Source organism: Meriones unguiculatus, chromosome 11, assembly GCF_030254825.1.
Source record: "Meriones unguiculatus strain TT.TT164.6M chromosome 11, Bangor_MerUng_6.1, whole genome shotgun sequence".
In the NCBI taxonomy this organism is placed as follows: domain Eukaryota; kingdom Metazoa; phylum Chordata; class Mammalia; order Rodentia; family Muridae; genus Meriones; species Meriones unguiculatus.
The window spans coordinates 85,989,874-86,013,351 of record NC_083359.1 but is presented as its reverse complement, the minus strand read 5'-3'; positions in this window follow the sequence as shown (position 1 = coordinate 86,013,351).

Sequence of the window (23,478 nt, the reverse complement as noted above, 5' to 3'; positions counted from 1 at the left end):
TAGTGACAGTTGTGAGCTGCCATATGGGCACTGGAAATCAAATCTGGCTGTTCTTTCAAAGAACCACAGAGCCCTCTCTCCAGCAGAGGCTAATTTTCCAAGGTAGCCCACCTAAATACTCACTCCTTCCACAATATTGTGTTCTCCCTTCCATTCTTCATGTTTTCTCTTTAATACTTAGCTATTTTATGGCATCCACTGTATTTAATAGGCAGGTTTGCCTGTTCTCTTTCCTTCCCACTAGAATGCTTGCTCTGCAAAGTAGCATTTTTTTTAAAAATTAGGATATGTAGCCATTTTGTTCTTAAAAACAACAGATGATATGGTGTAGGCCTCTATTAATATTTGTGGTGGAACTGAATGGAACTAAGTTATAGCTAAAGACAAACCATTTCTGAGAACTCTAGCCCACCCTGTTATTTCCAAAGATATACATTTACAGGCATTCTATTCTATTAAGGTGAATAAAATTTGCCATTAATAGCAGGAAATAAGACAAAGACAGGAGATAGAGGATGGCAGAGAAGGGGAAGGGAACAGGGAAAGGGGGCAGGCGTATTTGTCCTAGATGGACAAAGGACTACCTCTGGATAGACAGGAGACAGACATGGCCTGTAGAAAAAATGGTGGTTTATAAAGTTAAAGAGGGAAACCCATGTTAGCATGAGGTGTCTAATTTTAATTGGGCATGTTAATTAGGTGAGCCAAAGGGGACTTTTAATTTCTAGACTTCATTGCTTGCTTGGATAGCTGGACCGTGGTAGTCAGCCTCGTGAGGAGGAAGTGGCCAAATAAGGGAATAGACTTTGGTGGCTAGTTTTAGGAAGTTTTTAGCAAGGCAGAGGGAGTTGGGGAGAAGGGCAAGGCCTGTCAGAATCATGCTTGCCACACTCAAGAGCTGGTCAGAGTTCTTTCAATAGCCACAGAACCATTGTAATCTTTAGCGCACAGAGTTTTCAATTGTCATAAATAACAGCAGTAATCATAGTTGTCTATTTTAACCATTTTCTAAATGGCCATTTCATTAGTCACTGAATATAGACTTGGTGATAAATAGTTCTGACTTAGCAAGCCGTGTGACTCTGCTAGTCACAAAACCTCTCTGGTCTCCAGCGTCTCCTGCTAAAGGAGCGAGTCACATATATCTCTAAATTGTTGGAGCCTGTGTGAAATTCAGTAGATGCATACATTTTGACACCATGACAGGGAGAAAACAATTTCACTAGGAAGAAGAGCTTTGGTGGTATTAACAGCAGTTTCTGTGCTTTTGCCAGTTTTGAGTATTTACCCACTGCTTGGAGGGGTGGGACGGAAAGAAGCTGTGGAGGGAAGAATATGATTTAAACATGCACGGACAGTTTTAATCAACTCTACAGATGCAGAGCGACCAACAGCTACAGTCATAATCTGCCTTTCATAATCTCTTATTGCACACGCAGCACTTTCTCAAGCAGCACCTCTCTTTGAAATCACGTTTGGGGGGCAGCACTGGCATTCTTCTTTGAGCTTTTAGAGGGCAGGCCGAGAATCACAGAGATGTCTGGGCTCTTTCTAAAGTCTCTTATAACACAGTGAGGTGACCAAGATGCTCAAGCTTTGCGTGTAGCCCAAGAAGCTGAACCTTCAGATAGGCATCAGTTAAGTCAGCAAGCCATCCCAAGGGTTCTGTCATGTGCTTGGTGCTCAGGGGACTACAAGAAAGCTAGAACGAGCCCCGGCTTCAGTAAGATGACCTTCAGCGTCACCAGAATTCTCTTGCCTTGGGGGACGCTTTCACTTGCCTAGGACAATGCTTTCACTGCCACTGTTTACAGGCTTCAGCTGTGGCTTCTAAACCCTCTGAGGTCAAAACACACATGTGTTAGTTTTTATCTTCCTCCCTCCCTCTCTTCCTTTCTGTTTTGTTTCTTTGAGTCAGGATCTTACTGTGTAGCCCAGATTAGCTGTCAACTCAAGATGTTTCTGCCTCAGTTTACTGAGTTCTTGGATTATAGTCAAGATATTACCAGTCCAGGCTTCCTGTGCCTTCCTTTAAAAGGTGAAGCACTTTTCCACCCAAGCCCTTCCCACCTCTGTTCTCTTAGTTTGTTTCTACCAATATCCACATCTGTTACCTCCCCATCCTCCCGATGCCATTGGATCTTTGGAGCCTTGGAACGCCCTTTCATTCCTTTTCTGGATAATCCTGCCTCACCCTTTGAGACTATTCCGAGTGATCAGTCCTTCAAGATCTTTTTTCCCCCCATCCTATCCTCACAAGGGGTGATGTCTCTTCACTGTCAGCACTCCAAACTCATTGCTTTTTGCTGTTTCTGAATTGTTCTGTTTGATTCATCCATTGTTGGGAGGGATATCTCAGGACTTAAAATTGTTACATGGTTAATGAAACATTGATTCCAAGGACTGAGTGAATTGTAGTGTGAGACAGTGGTTGGCATGGCACTTTTAATTGTGTATGCAGTCTGGGGCGTGAAAGGTAGAACTAAACATACAAAGACTACCCAGAAGCTTCAAAAACACAGCCCCAACTCTCCCATTGGCCTGCAAGCCCTTGAGCACTTGGGATGGACAGGGTGGTTTGAATGGTTTAAGGGATATCTGATGCCAAGAGAGTGCCAAGAATATTCTCAGAGAGCAGCTCCATGGGGCTTTAACAACAGTTTCAGGGACACATAGAAGCAGCTATTGTGGTATCCACAGGTCTCTAATTAGACTTAAGGCCTGCTCATCAAGGGGAAATCAGGCCTGGTTCTGGAAAGCATGGATTCTGGAGGAGAAGCTATACTGTAGCTTTACCAAGCCAGCACAATACCTAACTGCATTCTAAATATTTATCATTATACATGCAGACAAATGCAGCCCTCACCCCTCATCAAAGAAACTCTTCTTTGTAAGTGTGACAGATGGAGACCATTAGAGAACCCCACAAAGGATCAAAATGCAGAGAATAAGTGATGGTGCGGTATTAGGCCCCCACTGCTACCCATCCACAACACAGCTGGTGCACCTAAGGCTCAGGGAACACCACAGAAGGGAAACAGGATGGTATGTTAAGTGGCAGAGGAACAGGAAGCTCCTGTGAGATGTGTCATCTAGAAATGACAGAGGAGTCTCAAAAACATGGCTGCCTAAACAAGCCCTGAACAAGAGGATGCCAATAGGCATGCTAACACGGGAGGGGGAGATCCCATGGAGTCCCAACCCTAAATAAATAACTAGAGACAACTAAGGGATTCTGAGAGTGGGAGAAACAGCCTTTCCCAGAGAGGAAACATGCCCCCACCCCGTTGGTTATCCCAAACCAAGTGGCCAGTCCTGAAACCATCTGCATACAAGTAAGATTTCACAGAGCAAGCAGGTTATATTTATCTATTTATGAATATATATTTAGGATATTTATGAACATATATAATTAAAATAAGAGGCCATAGATAAAAGAGAGAGAGAAAGGAAAGGAGGAAGAAGGAGAGAAGAAAGGGTTATATGGTTGGAGAGAGGAAAGGGAAGGGGAAATGATGAAATTATATTTTAATTTCAAAGAATAAAAATAATAGAAATAATAATAAAATAATAAATAATAAAAAATAATAAAAATAAAAAAGTAGCTATCAGGAAGTCATATGAGTAGCAGAGGAAAGAGTTTCTTTTTGCACACTCAACAGAATACATACCTAGAAAACAGATTGAATCAGGGCGTTGTAGCCCACCAGAACATCACGAAGCTTTATGAAGGGAGGTTTGTGTCGTGACCCCTGTGTGGAGGCGAGTGGAACAAAGATCAGCTTTTCCACTGGGACCCCTAGTCTCTCTCCAACAGCCCACCCTAATCAGATGTCCCGTCCCCAGCCTTTGAGTTAAGTGACTGTGCCAGTCACCTCACACCCCGGGGGGAACATCCAGTTCCACAGGGTCTTGAGAACCCTTCCGTCCACCATGGAAAGTGTAATGAGTAACGCTAAGTCAGTGAGCGGTAGAGGCTTGAGAAACTCGGGGGCCAAGGAGCAGGTCAGAGTTTTCCTCCTTCTTCTTTTAGCTCTCCTCTGCTCAAAATAGAAACTCTTTCCACCCTGCTCCCTGCCTCCAACCTCAGCTTTAAGGTGGTCTACCACAAACACTTCTGACTGACAGTGGGGGAGTCACCAATTCCTCCTGTCAGGCTGAATGTTCACCTCAGGAAATCGTAGTCTAGAAAGACCAACAAAAGTGCTGCTTTGACCTTTTAAAAATCTATCTATGTATCTATGTATCTATGTATGTATGTATGTATGTATGTATCTATCTATCTATCTATCTATCTATCTATCTATCTATGTATCTATGTATCTATGTATGTATGTATGTATGTATGTATGTATCTATCTATCTATCTATCTATGTATCTATGTATCTATGTATCTATGTATGTATGTATGTATGTATGTATGTATCTATGTATGTATGTATGTATGTATCTATCTATCTATGTATCTATGTATGTATGTATGTATCTATCTATCTATCTATGTATCTATGTATCTATGTATCTATGTATGTATGTATGTATGTATCTATCTATCTATCTATCTATCTATCTATCTATCTATCTATCTATCGATTGCATGTGGCTATTTTGCCTGCATTGGTGTTCTTGATGCCCGTGGATCCCCTGGGACTGGGGTTACAGGCAACTGTAAGCCACCATATGGGTGCTGGAAATTGAACCCAGGCCCTCTGGAAGAGCAGCCAAGGGTTCTTAACACATCTCTTCAACTCTTTTTTCTACTCTTTCGCTGGCCAACATGAAGAAGAGATGAGGTGGATGTGGTCTCTGAAAGCAACACACTGCTCCTCGTGCACCTGAATGGAATGGAGGGACAGAGGCTTCAATATACCGGAGGATTGGCTGGGGGATCTTTGAGTGTAGAAAGCAATGTGTGCCCTCTACTTCTGAACCTGCCACTAGTGGTTACCCAGAACTTCTGAAAATAACACCAAATGAGAGAAAGGGACTAGGTTATTTCTCCAGAAAGAACCCAGGTGCTAGGTAGTAAGAGGAATTGAGAGGAACTATATTACCACCACCACCACCACCATCATGATTATATTATTTTATTGGTAAGGAATGAGAGAAATGGCAGGCATGCTCAGCTGCCTCTTGTAGCGAGCCACAAACTTTGGAATAATGAACTGGTCATTATAAGGGACATTTGATAGTAGCAAAGAACTGGAGAGAAGCAGTTGAGTAGAGTCTCATTTCACTGGTGACACAGGAAAGAAACACTCAAGAGATGGATTTTCATCCGAGGGCAGCAGCAGATTAGTTCAGAAATGGGCATTTGGTTAGGGACTCTCTCCCTTTCCCTCTCCTGGGAACTTCTGAGTGGACCCAAGAAATTCATGTCTAATCTGGCTAGGGTTTCAGTAGGTGAAAATGGAAACTGATACACTATGTGGTCCTTCCTTCGTGAGGCGAGGGATGCCACTGCAATTCTTCTGCAAGAGAAAGGATGATGAAGGGAGAAAATGCCTGACTCACTAAATTGCTTCAAGCCTGGTGTAGATGAGCAAACATTATCCACTAGTGAAAATCCAGTATTTTTAAGTTCTACAAGGTTTTCCATTACTGCTGCCTCATCAATGTTGACTGTGGACTCCCTTGCCCTCAGCCCGCTTTTCTCCCCCAGCAAACTGTTTTGTTTTCTTCCTTCCTTCTTCCCTCTCTTCCTCCCTCACTTCTTTTCTTCCTTCTTTCTTCCATTCTTCCCTCCCTCCCCTCACTTCTAGCTCAGTTTTCGTTTGCATTACTCTGGGCAGCTTGAGAAACATGCGTGATGGGAGGATCTGGAGAGAGAGTCCCAGAGCCCTTTTACATGTCAAGGTGTCCAAAGGCTTGATTAAAACACCACCTTTGTTCTGTTCTGAACTAAAACCGATGGCATGGCATCTATTTAATAGGATGTTTTAAGAGATAAAATATGCCCCTCCATCCAGTGTGAATATAAAACGGACTCCAATTTTAGAAATGCTAAAAATTGTGAGAAGTAGGCACCTTAGAATGGTGGCCCTGTGGTAATAGATTGTTTAAGGGACAAACAGCTCTTCACATTTTTCCCCATTGTTTTCACACAGAGCGTGGCTACCGACTGTGTAATTATTACATCACTAGTCCAGAGATGCTCTATGAAAAGAACTCGGAATTAACTACTGCACATCTTTTTTCATCCTCCTCCTCATGAATCTTTTCTTACAGATCTTTTTGATGATAAGTTCCAACAAAAAAAGGAGATAAATTAAGAAAGAGGAAGAAGTGGGCCCCAAGAAATAATGGGTTTAACTCTAGACAACAGCAGCAGAAACCCTAAAATAACCCAGGAAGAGGACTCTCAGAATAAGAGCAATTCAGTACACAGAGGACAGAAAGTCCTTGAGCACACACACAAGCACTGGAAAGCCAGGAAAGTGAAGAGCGATGTCACTTCCGTGTTATCTTAGAGCCAGGCCCACCCTGACTCTCACTGGCATTACGTTTACCTCAGTCTATCTCCACAGAGCCTAAATCTTGGGCACCATCTCTGAGTCAACAGTAGCCACCTTCGTGAAAGAAGCCAGGTGCGCTTTATGAAGAGTTTCAATGTAAACATGACGTAAGCTTTGCTGTACTCACTGACTTAATTGTCATCAGAAAATGTTTGTCCCCCCCCACCCCCAAATTGTTTTGTGCGTAAATATGGCTAAAGTAGATCATCGGTGTCTGGCTCTAGAAGTCCTGGCCCAGCACTGGTACCAAATTTGGGCTGACTGAGTTTCATTCTTCTCTCAGCTGGATCATTTTTCCTGCCAGCTGTAAAGCCTTCAGGGACCTTCCACACAGCAGATGCCTGCCAAGTAGAACATTTGCTGTAAAGGATTAAGGCGCACACAAGTTATTTAATTAATTAACTAATTCAATTAGAAACACCAATAGGCGATTCTACACCCATGCGCACAGGCAGCACTAAGTGGACTTGAATTTTTTTTTTTTGAGAGAGCACTTGAAGTTGGGAAGTGGCAGAGGGTTAGGGGAGAAATCAGAATGGTGGGGTCAAGATAGTTTACATGATGGTGAAATTCTTAATAAAAAAGAAAAGCATAATAAGGTTTTAGGCCAAATGATATATCTCAAATGACAAAAGGCCACTCCGAGTTGCTGTGTATGGGGGTGCATATCTGTTATCCTAGCATCTGGGAGGCTGAGGAAGGATGGTTGCAAGTTCAAGGACAACTGGGGTTACATAGTGAGATGCTGTCTCCAGAGGAAAAACAAAAGCAAAAAATACAATCTAACAAGGCAAATATGAGCAAAATAAAAGCCAAAGAACTGCAACATTACTTGACTCTCTTTCCATTAACAATGCTTACACTCATGATAACATAAGCAATTATCAAATCAGTCTGCCTTTCTGTGATAAAAGGATGAAGTACCTGTGGAAAAATTATGGGGAAAAATAAAAGGAAAGAAAATTATAAATCAAGCCAATAGATGTGTTTAAATTTGTTAAAATTGGTAAACAACAGTATTAATATAAGAGCATGAAAGAAAAGGAGAGGTAATTATAATGACAGAATAAATAGCCCAGAGAGTTGAATGCAGTGCTTTCTTTGGAGCTGGGACCAGTATGATAATTGCTCTCAGTTTTCAACTTGATGAGATCTAGAATTACCTGGAAGACGGGCTTCTGGGCTTTCCTGTGAGAGACTAGATTAACTGAAATGGGAAGACCCGTCCACTGTGGGTGGCAGCATTCCCTCAGATCCTGGGCTGTCTAAACAGAATAAAGTGAGCTGTACATTCATTGCTCTCTCTGCTTCTGGACTGTAGATGTGCTGACAGCTGCTTCTTCAAGCTGCTACCGCCATGATGCCCCTCCAGGGAGAAACTGTACCCTGAAACTATGATACAAAATGAAAACTTTGCCCCTTAAATTCCTTTTGTCAGGTTGTTTTATCCCAGCAACATAACAGTGTAACAACAACAAAAAGTAGATGAATCAGAGGTCCTCTGTGGAAGGCTCCTGTATTGTTCCTTGTCTTCTCCTACTTCCAGTGTCTATCCTGTTTGTCCTTCTGAATGAGGATTAAGCATCTTCCCTAGGGTCCTCCTTGTTGTTTAGCTTCTTTAGGACTACAGATTTTAGTATGTTTATCCTATATTATGTGGCTAATATCCACTTATAAGTGAATATATGCCATATACCCACTAGGGTATCGAAGGAGATACTGAGACTCATAGCTGAACTTTGGGCAGAGTGCTGTAAACCTTATGGAAGAAGAGGGAGATAGAAAGACCTGGAGGGACAGAAGCTACACAAGGAGAACAGCAGAGCCAAAACACCTGGACCCAGGGGGGCCTGCAGAAACTAATACTCAAACTAAGGACCATTCATGGAGAAGACCAAGACCCCTATTCAGAGGAAGCCCATAGGCTGCTCAGTTTCCAAGCAGGTTCCCTAGTAAGAGGGGCAGGGGCTGTCTCTGATATGAACTCAATGGCTGGCTCTTTGATCACCTCCCCCTGGGTGGTGCAGCCTTGCCAGGCCACAGAGGAAGATGATGCAGCCAGTCCTGATGAGACCAGATAAGGTAGGGTCAGAGAGAAGGGGAGTAGGTTCTCCCCTATCAGGGGACTAGGGAAAGGGCATGGGGGGAGAAGAGGGAGGGTGAGAGGAAAGTGACTGCAGTGGGCATACAAAGTGAATAAATTGTAATAATTAATTAATTAAAAATAAATAAATAATAAAGAATTTTGATATGAAAAATATTTAAAAATAGATCACTCGAACATTCCTATTTTCATTATAAACTCTTGCTTTTGAGGGCTAGTTGACATTTTGAAAACCATGTTCATGTATTATAGTGAAACTCTTTGAAGTGTATAATTAGGTTGATGTGACATTTTTTAGTGAATCCAATCTATTTACACTAATCAGAGCTCATTTTTCTAAACATTTATGAATAGCTCGTTTTCTGTTCTGGAGCCTACCATGCCTTTATATTTGAAAGTGGAAGCACTATTCAGTGCTTTCCATTGGCTTTCTGTGACTGTTTAGAGCATATTTAGATTCATGTAGGGGCATGAATAGCCCATCTAAGGGACGAGTGTTCTTGAGGCATCCCAAAGGTAAAGACATGTGAGAAAGAAGAAATGAGATGTTCAAGTTTCAATGGGCTGGGTGGTCCCATATTTACAATACGGCACAAATTCAATTATGTTTCAGTTACTGCACCCAAACAGAATGGCCTAGAAGAGTGTCATGGGGTCTCAGATGTACTTTGGAAACCAAAACTGTTTCACATCATATCCAGGAGAAATTAGGCTCTACTTAGAACTTCTTCCAATAGCGGGGGATTTGCCAAGAGCGTCAGGAAGGACAGAGTCAGAATAGCAGGCATGGCTTGGAAATGAGTTGTTTTAGTACAAAGGACAACAGCTTGGTAACTGTTCTCTTCAAGGACAGAAAGAGGGAAAAAAGGAAAGGAAGGAGGAAAGAAGAAAGGAAGAAGTTGTGGATAACGAAGGAAAAGAATTCTTTTGAATAATTCACTGCATTGCCAGAAGGTCTGGAGAATGACTCTCAGAAAGCCACCTCTGAGCACTCGTCTATCAATGCTGAATGTCACCATCCCCCAGCAACAGCTGCCTCAATGTCTAAAGAGCACACAGTAGCCATTTTTTTAATTTTTAAAAATTTTAATTATTATTATTTATTATAATTTATTCATTTGTACCCCTCCCCTGTCTCCTCCCAATCCCACCGTACCTCCCTTTTCTCCCCCTATGCCTCTTCCCTAGTCCACTGATAGGGAAGGACCTCCTCTCCTTCTCTCTGACCCTAGCCTATCAGGTCTCATCAGGGCTGGCTGCATTGTCTTCCTCTGTGACCTGGCAAAGCTGCACCACCTCCCTCCCCCACACCCCCAGGAGGAGGGAGATATCAGAAGATGGAAAGATCTCCCATGCTCATGGATCAGTAGGATTAACATAGTGAAAATAGCCATCCTACCAAAAGCAATCTACAGATCCAATGCAGTTCCCATCAAAATACCAATACAATTCTTTATAGAAGTTGAAATAACAATTCTCAATTTCATATAGAAAAACCAAAAACCCAGAATTGCTAAAACAATCATGTACAATAACAGATTTTCTGGAGGCATCTCCATACCTGATCTTAAGCTGTACTATAGAGCAATAGTAATAAAAACTGCATGGTACTAGCATAGAAACAGAGTGGTAGATAAATGGACTCGAATAGAAGACCCAGAAACAAATCCACACACTTACAGATACTTGATTTTTGACAAAGAAGCCAAAACCATATAATGGAAATAAAATAGCATCGTTTAACTGGAAGTCTACATGTAGAAAAATGCAAATAGATCCATACTTAACACCCTGCACAAAACTAAAATCCAAGTGGATCGAAGACCTCAACATAAAACCAGACACACTAAACCCATCAGAAGAAAAAGTGGAGAAGAGTCTAGAACTTATTGGCACAGGAGACAACTTTCTGAACAGAAAGTTATATACCAACAGCACAGGCTCTAAGAGCAACAATGAAACTGAAAAGCTTCTGTAAAGCAAAGGACACTGTCATCAGAACAAAATGCCAGCCTAGATTGGGAAAGGATCTTCACCAACCCTATATCTTACAGAGGACTAATATCCAGAATATATAAAGAACTCAAGAAGTTAAACAGCAACAAACCAAGTAATCCAATTTAAAAATGGGGCACAGAGCTAAACAGAGATTTCTCAATAGAGGAATATCGGATGGCAGAGAAACACTTAAAGAAATGTTCAATGTCCTTAGCTATTAGGGAAATGCAAATCAAAACGACTCTGAGATTTCCCCTTACACCCATCAGAATGACTAAGAACAGTAGCCATTCTTCATCCTAACTGTCCCAGACCATGCTTTCATTTCCAGTAAGTTTAGAATTTTAGGAAGAAGCTGCCACTTGATGAAATCTGCCTTGAATCTGTATGGTTGGGAGAGAAATGGTGGGTATCTTTGTCTAGCTTGTTTCTGTACTTTGATGTTAATTCTAGCAAACACTAGGAAAGAAGGCTGGGAAATCAGGGTGAACTGCTATGTTGTTCAGCTATTTAAGAAAAGCAGTGTGTTGGCCTCCCTTTGGTGAGTGAAGCTGGTGATTTTCCTCACATAGCATGGTTCTTTCTAGAAAGTTTTTTTTTTTTTTCCAAGAGCTTTCATTGTCAGATACGTCATGATTTTGCATCATTCTAACACCAGGGAGGGATGGCTTGGTAGATAAGGACACTTGCTTGACAACCTGAATTTGATTCCCGGGACCCACATGTATGAAGGAGACAACTGACTCCTGAACGTTGCCCTCTGTCCTCAACACACATGGTAGAAGCACATGTGACCCCACAAGTAAAATAAAATAAAAATTATAAAATAACATGAACCAGTGTAGACTGAGGGCTGAATACACACCAAGACCTATTTTAAGTGTTTTGTATGTGCCACCTCACTTAATTCTTGCAGTAGTATATTTAGCACTATCAGTTGTATCTGGCACACAGAGAGAAACTGAGACACAGAGATTAAAGGCACTAGGTGACTCACGGAAGGCCACGCAGCTATGAAATGACCAAACCAGACACGGACATCACCGTCTTGTAGTGGAACCTGGGCTCTTAGCCACTAGAGCAGGCCACCTCCTAGAGACAGGTAGTCCACAAATAAGTGACATAGCACTAAATCACTAAATAAACAGTAGCGTAACCTGGGTGTTCTGGGGCCTGAAACCACATTTGGTTTTACAGTTGAACAGATCTTCTTGGTTTTAACTGTTTGATTGAATGACTTCACATCAAGTCTTTTTTACATTAACCCTGTTACTTTCTATTTCGTACGTCTAGGAAGTGGATAGATCAGGCTTCTAGGCTGATTGCTGTCACTTTCTTTCACTCACCCTAAGCTGATCTAGTGATGTGTGTAAATGATGGGTAACCCCTTCCCAGCACGGGGAGATTAAACTCGGTCACTGCTTTCGTCCTAATCTTTCCCTTCTCCCCACCCAGCCCTCTGGCTCTCGGGAATATTTTCACCATCTTTGAGTTCTGTGTGTGGAAGTCATCTCCCTGGACATACACCTACCTGTGGAAATTTCCCGTTGTAAAACTTCAGCTCATGTGCAGTTGAAAAAAAAAATAGAGTATTTTACAGGACGGCAGCAAGAAAGCTTCCTCGGGTGGGTCTTTGGAATGGAGAAATCCTGTAACTTTCTGTTTGATTCTATATACACTGCTCTGAAATACTAATGTTGGCAGTAAAAGGTTAAAAAAATGACCTACTACTTTTTGTTGTTGAAGATTTAAGTGTAAGGATTTTATTATGAAAATTAATTGTTTTTCCTTACTTGCTGATTCCAAGCTAAATGAAAGTATACTCTTGAATACTTTCAAATTCCCCATTCAAGAGTAAAGCTTTGTATGTGAATAGGTTGTTTTAATTCATATAACCTGGTGTCAAGCTATATGAGTACTCATGAAATAAATGGAGGCAACGGGGACATGAAGACAAGAAATCTGGCTCTATTGACCACGGACGGTAGAGACAGAAGGTGGCTGGAGAAAATTTGGCACATGTGACTAAGTTTTGCTTCTGTGGAAGGTCTGAGTTAAGAGCAAATGGAGACAACATTTCACTGCAGCTTCGGTTACTTTCAATAAACCACACAGACACACTGTGGATTCCACTGATGTGATTTGGTTAACTCTCATGACAGTGTGTATCAGCAAGACTCTTAACAGAGGCTGTACATATTTCTCTCTTTTTCTTTCTCTTTCTTGTTCTCTGTGTGTGAGAGAAAGACAGAGAGATAGAGATAGAGACACAGAGAAACACACACACACAGAGACACACAGAGAGATGGATAGACAAAGAACCAGAAAGCCAGGAATCTGAAACTGATACACAAAAGTGGTATGAGTTGCCTCTGTGCTATCCGTGGGGTTTTGTGCCACTCTCAGGATGAACAAGCCTTCAGCAACACTGACAGTGCTCATAGTATGGTCACTTCTACCATTTTTTTATGATAGATTTTATGCTGCCTTATAAAAAAACAACCTCAGGGCTGGTGAGATGGCTCAACAGACAAAAAAGTATTTTCTGTAAAGCCCGGTGATATCCGAGTTTGAGCTTTAGGATCCGTAGGTGGGAGAATTGAACCAACTTGCACAAGTTGTCCTCTGATCTTCATGTGTGTGCTGTATGTTCTCCATCCCCATATAGATAGACGATAGACATATATATATATACATACATACATACATAGATGCAACAAAAAATCAATCTAAGACTTATTCTTCCTTTTCACTGAGGTGAATTCTGGGAGCATAATAATTCTTTTATTCACAAAGCAAGAGATATCATTTATTTCACCCAGCAGTTGTGTGCTTCCATGAGTTTGCTCAAAAGAATGATTATATAAATGCTCAGAAATATGTGGAAGTGTCCACTGCAGTCTTAGTAACACTTTTCTCCGTGTGAATGACCAAAATGTCCATTAGCATGGGAGAAATAACTTGCATTAAATGCTTTTAACGGAGTTCCCTGTAACCATTACAATAGAAAGTTGTGTATTTTCAGACCTGACATATGAACACACTGGTCTTAGGTGAAAAAGAAAACAGGCCAAGGAACAAAAATATATGATGTAGCCTCATTTTGGGCGTGTATCCACACGTCCATTTTTGTAGCACTGAGAAACTGAATCTAGGGCTTCACACATTCTAAGCAAGGGTTCTACCATTGAGTTATAGCTCAAGCACAGAAATATTCTGGGAATGATTATCTTTGAGAGATAACATTGCAGATGACTTTAACTCCATTTTTTTACCTGGCTGTTTTTAAATCATTTTCTATAACCAATAGGCATAAACTGCTCATGTAAAATAATTAAAATTATTTTAATATCACTAAATAAGTAGATCACACACTATGTATTTGTTTCTTAAAATAACACTTCTATCATAAAGCCATCATCAATTTATTAGAATAAATATATTTTTTTTCATTAACATATAGATTAAGTTTGTAAATTATAGGTACCCACTCAAGTTTAAGTATACATAGATGCCTCTTTTGATTGAATGTGATACCAATATCTAGCTATTATTAAACCATGAACCTGTTACTGTTAAAAAATTCTGATATTAACTTAAAGGCATTTATTTTCTCAATTATAACCATTGTTTGTATGCTGATGAACACATCAAATGCAGAGCCTTAAAATAGTATTCCATATTTGATAGATAATAAACATAAAAACATTAGTTGAAGAATCAGTTGAAGGCATCCTGCTGTCCGTGATTATTATTATTATTTTTATTATTATTATTTTGTTCTCCAAGATAACTCCATGAGACAAAATTTATTATCATTTTCAGGAAAAAAAATATAGACTAGGGAGTGTTTTTTTTTTTTTAATTAAACAGTTCAAGCCATTAGGAAAACCATCTCTGGGCTCAGGTTGATTGAGTTTAGCTCCCATTCTCTTTTTCATTACCATTTGGACTCTATAACAAACGACTGAGCACTCTTACAAAGTCTCATAGAAAGCCTGTTGCAGGCTGACTGTGGAAATCAATCCATATTACCTAGGACTCTTATCACGGATGCTTTCATACAATCCTTGTAATTAGGACAGCGAAATAATAGACAAATACAGGAGAACAAACTAGGGAGTCCAGATGTAGCCTTACCCAAGGTTTAGACTGATCTTTGACTAACATGAATATATTCACTGGAGGACACATGGAAATGGCAAAAAACAAACAAACAAACAAACAAACAAACAGGACACCTTTTATAGAAATTAACTCAAAACAGAGCATAGAAGCATGTGAAGTGAAATTGCCAGGCTCCTAGGGGAAAACAGGAATCAAGGTGATCTGGGTTTGGAGATGACTTTGCAGATGATACCAAAAACATCACCCATGAAAGAAGACTAGAAAGGACTTTGGGATAGTAAAATTGATACAGCTGTGGGGCATTACGACATAATATTGATTCAGACCCAAGGGAACACATTATGAATAAGAGGAGAATAAATAGCAAAATCAAGAGACTCCCAAAGAGCTAGTTAAAAATGAGTAAAGAACTTGAACACTTTCTCAAAGATGACATACAGAGGACAAACAGATCTATAAAAAGATGCTCAAGGTTACTACACATCCAAGAAATGTAAGTGAAAACCTCAAAGAAGTACCACTTCTAACCACATAGGTTACCTATTATCAAAACCCAAAAGGCAGCAAGAGTGATGATGTACAATGATATTATCACTGTGACAAACAGAAAGAAGGAGTCTCAAAAAAAGAAACACCATAACAACAATAACCTGGAAAAGAACACCATATGGTCAGGTGATTTCACTTGGAGAACATATTCCTAAGAGCCAAAGTGAGGGTTTTGAGGTGTTTCTGTATTCTCAGGCTTATTTAGCACTAGTTATGATTTTTAAGATACTGGAACAACTTAAAAGTTCACTAGCTTGTGAACAAATGGTGAGAATATTTTATACACAGCGGTAATTACTCAGCCTTGAAAAGAAGGAAACCCTGCAAAAAGGGGCAATATGGTAGGACCTGTTGGAAATTGTACCCATCACAGAAGGATAAATATTATATGATTGCACTTGTATGCAGCATCTAAGATAGACTTATAGAGGGTCTGGGCTTGCTCAGTGAGTAAAGATGCTACCTGATGATGCCATTCTGATGTCCTGAGCACAGCACTGGAGCCCATGTAAAGGTAGAATGAGAGGACTAACTTCACATAGCTCCCCTCTGATTTCTGTATGCCCCATGGCAAGCACCCCACACATCCCACACAAACAATACAGAAAATAAAGGTGACTCGCGGAGACAGAAGGTAGATGGTTACCAAGGGTAATTGGGGGTGGGTGGGTGGAAAATATATAAGATGAATAAAGTGTATGTATTATTTTAAAATATAACATCTATATTTAATAATGTTGTTTATGCACTCTGTTTGATTGCGAGGGAAGATCTCATATTAAGCCATTTCACCACCCTTAAAAATGACATATTATATATTATTATACAAAGTATATAATATATACTGCATAGCACATGATAACATATGTATACATGTACTATAAAGCATATCATATATACTCAATATGATATATGTCATATGTCAGAACAGCATGGATTAAATCCAAGGACACTATTTTACCTGAAATAAGTTGTTGCATATATAAAATATATCTATAAACATACATGGGGGTGGAATTTGTGAATCCTGAGCAGCTAAGAGGATTATAAAACTCTTAACAGGTCTTGACTACAATTCTACATTCATGGCCTGTAATGAGCAACATTAAATACCTTACAATAAATTATGGTAATTAAACACAATTCTTAAAAGGAATATGGTGACCAACACTTTGAATATTTAAAAAGCTACTCCCACGATGTCATTTACAGTTGTCAGGGAGTAGATAATGCTGGCTTTCCCAGGCTGCACTGAATATTGTCATTTGACTTTGAGGTCTGCGCTGGCCAAGTGCATTGAAGTATGGGGACAACTAGACAAAAGGAAACTGAAGAGGTTTTCTTTCATTTTAAATGTAATTCAGTTGGTTTTTGTAGCGACCAAATCTAAGACTTTCTGCATGCTGAACAAGCAGTCTTCATGCTATCAAGGAGTCTGAAGGGGCTGGGGTAAACAGATCCTTCTTGTCCATTGATTTTTTTTTTTTACTCCCCCCTTTTAAGATTGGGTTCTGTCTTCTTAGGCTGGTGTGAGGGGACAGAGAACAGAGGTATTAATATTCTTGTTTCCTAGAGATCACATGTTTGGTGGTGGTGGCTTGTTTCCTGACTTGCACTGAGCCCTGCTGATGGATGTGACAGGACAGACTTTGTTTTAGGACATTGGCCACAACTGTTTGTTGACCCATTCATTAAGGACAGTGAATTATATGGGTAACTTCAAGGTCTGTTGTAGCTCGTATGTTCTTTCCCCTTTCTCCCCTTATAGCCTTTGGAAAGTGTGTGTAAATTACCAGCCAGTTAAACTGCACAGTATTTTGAACAGGTGCTTCTTTGTCCGTTCTTAGGAGAAAGGAGAAAAAGACAAGAAATTCGGTTTACTTGCATCTATTCAGTCAATATGTACAATGCTCCTACACATGAAGAATGCAAGGATTTAGTAATGAATAACGTCTGGCTTCTCATAGGCTTCAAATTTGTGTAGTGAGAAAACAAAAACATACAGAACACAGGTTAAAACCTATCAGGTGAGGATAGTAAGATCTGTGAGTTACAACAAAGCACTAAGAAACCTTGGGAATGGCACAACGGCTATAGTTCCATGAGGTGCTGGGAGGATGGGCTTTGGACGGAATTATCTTGGGGCCCTGTTCAAATTCATTCCTGTGTCATGTACCCTTTAAGTCAATATATGTGCTCTTAGAATCCTAAGCTCTTTATAATAGGTTATTGGCCTCAGGGCCAACTAAGAAAACAGCTGTCATCAGTGATTAATGTTTTTATTACGTCCTAGTGAAAAAAGATTCTGAAATTTCTATAAAGATATAGATGAAAGCCATTTAATTAATCTGGAAATTGGGTACTTTGTGATATTTCATGGCCTCCTTATTCTACTTGTCTTTGTGACTGATCCTTTCACTGAGAAGAAGAAGCTATCCCCCAGCGTGAAGTCCAAAGAGTCCAGTGATTGACATGCATGCTTCGTCCTACTACTAGTTCATATATGGGCAGGAAGTCATGTATGGGTAATTAGAAAATCATAGGGCTGGCTGAGATCAAAGCGTCAATCATTATTATTCAATAAAATAGAACAGCCTCAAGTGAAAGCTATATGCCTCTCCCTTGTCACTGAAGTCCCTGTTTTTGGAGTCTGATGGCTTCAGTGTCTGTCTCTTGGTTTTAATCACTGCTGTTTAGTGAACCCTCCTAGAAGTGAGACATATGGCATGTTCTGTTCCTAACTGTGACAGCTATGAGGCTGGATAATTTTGATACTCTTCCAGGTTCCACTTTTGGTAGCTGAGCCTGAAGAAGAATGCAGACCTCTGCTTTCATAGCTCATGAGTCCCGAGACAGCATGGCTTCTCAAGCAAAGAGGATATTGAGCATACCGTGGTATTAACCAACAATGCCGGCTTCAGGTCCCGGCTGGAGCACTTTTGTTTCACAGACATGCTGAGTCTGTTTGATACCAGATTAGGAAATACAGGAATACCTTTAATTATGTACCACGATAGATTTTATGTATAAGACATTTTATGCATCAAATAAAAGAAAATCTAGAGGCTGGAGAGATGGCCCAGTTGTTAAGACCACATAATGCCTTTTCAGAGGACCTGTGGTTCCAAGCAGCTATATCTGGTGGCCAGACTGTATAACTTCAGTTCCAGGGGGACCTTATACTTCTGGTCTCCATGGGCAACTGTACACACAAAAACAGATATACACATTATTAAAAATAAATAAGGAGCCCAGGCAGTGGTGGTGCATGCCTTTAATCCCAGCACTTGGGAAGGAAAAGCAGGCAGATATCTGCAAGTTTGAGGCCAGTCTGATCTAACAGTGAGAGTTCCAGGACAGCTAGGGCTACACAGGAAAACCCTGCCTTGAAAGTTTGGGCACAGGGGCTTGTCTGAGACTGATTCTCCAAACAAGGACCATGCATAGATGTAACCTAGAACCCCTGCTTGGACATAGCCCATGGCAGCTCAGTATCCAAGTGGGTTCCCTAGTAAGGGGAACAGGGACTATCTCTGGCATGAACTCTGTGGCTCTTTGACCTCCCCACACCCTGTGAGAGGAGCAGTTAGCTAGGCCACAGAGGAGGACATTGCAGCCAGTCCTGGTGAGACCTGATAAGCTAGGGTCAGGTGGAAGGGGAGGAGGACCTCCCCTATCAGTGGACTTAGAGAGAGGCAGGGAGGAGATGAGGGAAGGAGTGTGGGATTGGGAGGGAATGAGGGATGGGGCTACAGCTGGGATACAAAGTAAATAAACTGTAATTAATATAAAAAATAAAAAATTAATAAAAAAGAGCACACCCCCCAAAAGAAAAACAAATCTAAAAGTAGCCCCACTTGTCTGCATCATCATCATCATCATCATCATCATCATCATCATCATCATCATCATCATTTCTTGGCACATGGTTGTCTTAACATGATACAGACAAGCTGCCTTTCTTCCTCCAAACCCAATTTTCCCTGTGGACTTAATAAATTTATTATATTTGCAACTATTTCTGTCCAGACTCTATTGACCCATGAACAAGTGACAATGTAACCAACACTGCCCTAGGCAGTTTCTGTGTGGTAGTGGGCTCGCAGTATTTCCTCTGTTCTCCTGAAATTGCTGATGCCCGGTGCTGAGCAATTCATGCCTATACAGGGCAGAACAGTGTCTTAGTATCTTCATAACTGCGCTATAACTTCAGAAATCTGACTTTGGTTTTGATGGCTGTTTGTCTTTTATCAAGAAATCAAGGTGAACATGAACCCATTTGATGAGCTAGTAGCTGCATGTTAATATCATATCTATCCACTAATGACAAGCAAACAAAATGGCAACAGATATACAAATAAATAAGTGCTAGTTAAAAGGCTTGAAATGTGAGCAGCTGGCTCTTGCTGAATTTCTCGTTCGCCTCCCTTGTCCAACCACAAACTTCCGGAGCACTCCATTGTGAATGGCTGTGTTTCCCTAGCTTTTTCCTTTTTTCCCCACGTATCCCACAGAGCTGAAATCTTGTTACACATGGTTGTGTATAATAAAAATGCAAGTCTACAGAAGTTAGAAAACAATTTTTTTCGTATTGAATCAGGTGTCAGCAATATTTTAGGCTTCAAGAACCATGCAATTATTCAACACCGCCACTGTAGCGTGCGCAGCCAGAGCAGATGCTCAAGCAAATGTGCACCATTGGGTTCTAATGAAACCCGCTTCACAAGATGTTAGGTGGATGTTGCTACCTGTGCTTTCTTCTTCCTGTGAGCTCTCTGTTCATAGTATCTGCTAGTTACAGGCATGCCTGACATAGGTCACCACAATTTTACAATTTAAACAAAAACCCAACTTATTAAATACAACTTTACAGGTTTGACCATCAGGGATCTTTTTTTTCTACAAAACTTTTGACTTTTTGGAGAAACGTTACTTCTCTTTTCATTATATCTCAGGTAAAATTAAAAGGAAGGACATCAAAGTGTAAGGTCAACTTTGGTTACTTATTATTGGTAACTTCTAGCACAGCCAGCTCATCTGGTTCTGGAGTAAGACTAGGAATTTCGCCAAAGCCCAAGAAACACAAGAATGGAAATTACACATTACTTGGTACTGCAAAATCATCATCACCCCCACCACCACCACCATCATCATCAATATCATCACCACCACCATCATTACCACCATCATCATCACTACCACCACCACCATCATCACCACCATCATCATCATGACCATCATCATCACCACCATCGTCATCACTACCACCACCACCACCACCACCACCACCACCATCATCATCACCATCATCATTATCACCATCCTAGAAAACTGTAATAAGAGCAGGATTTGTTCCCCGCCTGGATAACTCTGCAGATAAATATGTAATCCAACTGACTTCTAATGCATATCAAGTTCTTGCCTTTACCTGCCCTGAGTTCACCACCAAGCTCTCTCTCTAGTGTCTCTTACTGCAGGGCAGGCCCTAATCTTATGTCACTACTGTGTCTAGTGGCCCACTCATCATACGCTATTTTAGTATAACTTTAGGAAACATAGTCCATGCACTTGACAAATGTTTATGAATGTGTTTCTAGTTGACGTCTCCCATGAATGGCTGTGACAGTCAATAGATTTTAGGAAATGCTTAGCTGACCATAGTTTGTTATAGGACTTCTGAGTGTTCTATGCACCATGTGTTCATATACGAAAATATTCCCCTTTATGCCATAGTGTTGACAAATTCGGTTTCTAATATAGATTGAAGTACTAGATCACTGGAAGCCCCCAAAGACGGAGTGATTCCTTAAAGCCCATTTGTGATAGAACTTCTCCTGGTAGCCATGGGACTTTCTTGCTCTCCATTCTCCGTGGGCTTTCTTTGTGATGAGTCAACTGATTAACAAGGGACCCAGTGTTCAAAAGCTTTATGTAAACAAAGAAAGTGTTCTGTGCCTTGGAGATTTGAGGACCCTCTTTCCTCCAAAAGTCAGAGCTATGGGAGATTTTCTCTTTTATAGAAGTTCTTGGTCTAGATCTCAGGCAAGAAACAGTGAAAAAAATAGCTGTTATTTTTTGTTTGTTTTTCAAGACAGGGTTTCTCTGTGTAGCCTTGGCTGTCCTGGACTCACTTTGTAGACAAGACTAGCCTCGAACTCACAGAGACCTGCCTGCCTCTCCCTTCGCCTCCCTGATTAACGGTATCACAGCTGTGTGCCACTGTGCCTGGTTGTATCTATGTTCTTAGGGCTGAACTTCTCAGTGAAGTTTGTTTTAAGAAATGTGCCTTCTTGTATTATGTGATTAAATAAAATGGAACAATGCGAGGACCCATCAAACAGGGATACACCGTGTCAGAGTTTATCTGAGAATGTGGTATAACTTAGTGGCTTGGCACTGGAGCCTGGTGGACCTGGGTCCATCTTCACTCCACCTTCTTGAGCTTTTCAAGAGTGTGTGGGTGACTTGACTGTCTAACTTCTACAAGCTGCAGCATCTCATCTATGAATTGCAGATGGGAATTCAACCTACTGCATCATATTGCTTGAAGAACGAAACAGGTTAATACTCTTCAGTGTTTAGCACAGAGTCCCACACCCTGCGTGTTTATGATAAATCTGGAGCCATCGAATGCTGTAGAGAGAGTGTAGGATGATACAGACACGGGCGTACTTACCTAAGAGAATTTATAAGACGGTCAATACACAATGGTTAAGTGGTTTTCCTCTGGGAAGTGTGATTTGGATAAATGTTACTTCAAAACAAAACAAACAAAACTTTTCTAGGACTGGAGAGATGGCTCATGATTAAGAGCACTTGTTACACTTGCAGAGGATCCGACTTTGATTTCCGGCATCCAGGTGAGGTAGTCTATATCATTGGTAATTTCAGTGCCAGGGAATCTTCACCTACATACATACGTTATACTCTCTCTCTCTCTCTCTCTCTCTCTCTCTCTCTCTCACACACACACACACACACACACACACACACGGGAGTGCACACACAACTTCTATAGTGTAAACTTTCTTCATAATAATCATACTATGTTTATCAGAAATGATATAATCAGTCTCTTTAGGAGGGAAACTATATATGATTTAAGAACTATCATACAGGAGTGTGTTTCAAAGAATATTAATAAACTTTTAAGTACACAATTGAATTAATCATATTGCATAGTTATGGCAGGGAACGACAGACCTAATTTGCCCTTTGTTCTGGGCACAACTCTTGATTGCAATTCCCACCTACACCTATATGGCCCGTTCTCCTCCTCTGTCCTTATTTCTAGATAGCATCAGGTAAGTTCTTCTCACTAATGAGGTATAACCAAAGAATGAATCTCACTTCCGGGCGGTTAAGATCTGGTCTTTTCGATGCTGCCTTGTCCTTCCAGGCAGCAAGGGCTGCCATAACCTAAGAGTAGAGGCAGCCTAGCTTCCTGTGTCACGCCTTGAAGGTGAGTCTCCAAGGCAGAGCACTCATTAGGAGTACTTGCAGATTTTTGTGTCAGGCTAACTTGAACTATACAGTTCTATATACATCATTGCCATTGGCCTCAGAGTGACCTGATTCATGTTATTCAATTAATTACACTGTACAATGTAGCACTGATTAATATATTTTCAGCCAGAACGCTTGAACACTCAAAATATTTCAGGGTGTTCAAGTTTAGAACTAGAAGCAGAATTTTGTATCTCATGACACATGACAATGGTGAATTTCTCTTCAGCTAGTATGTCAGTTTCTTTTTTCCCCAGGGCACTATAAAAACACGTATCAATTTCTAGTGCCCTAAGCGATATGCTCCTCCATATCTTTGACATCATAGTACTATTATCATAATCATTAAATTTTGGCACTTGTATAGGAAAAATGGGGGTCACACTGTCACCTTGATTTCCATTTTTATGACTGCTAATAACAAGATGCTTCTTAAGTTTGAGCCTCCTTTTGCTGTCGGTGACTATGTCAGACTTGTTTCTTGGCTGTTCTGTACCAGAGAATGTACTGAATGAGTTGGCAAAAAAAAAAAAGTGAAAAATTAAGAAATTCCATTTTAATATCTTAAAAAGTTCAGCCCTTAGTCACATTGTCTATTCTTTTTTTTTTTTTCAATGCAGTTTATTCAGGAACCTTGAACAATCATCTGACCCTGGGGAAAGCCAGCCCACAGCTTA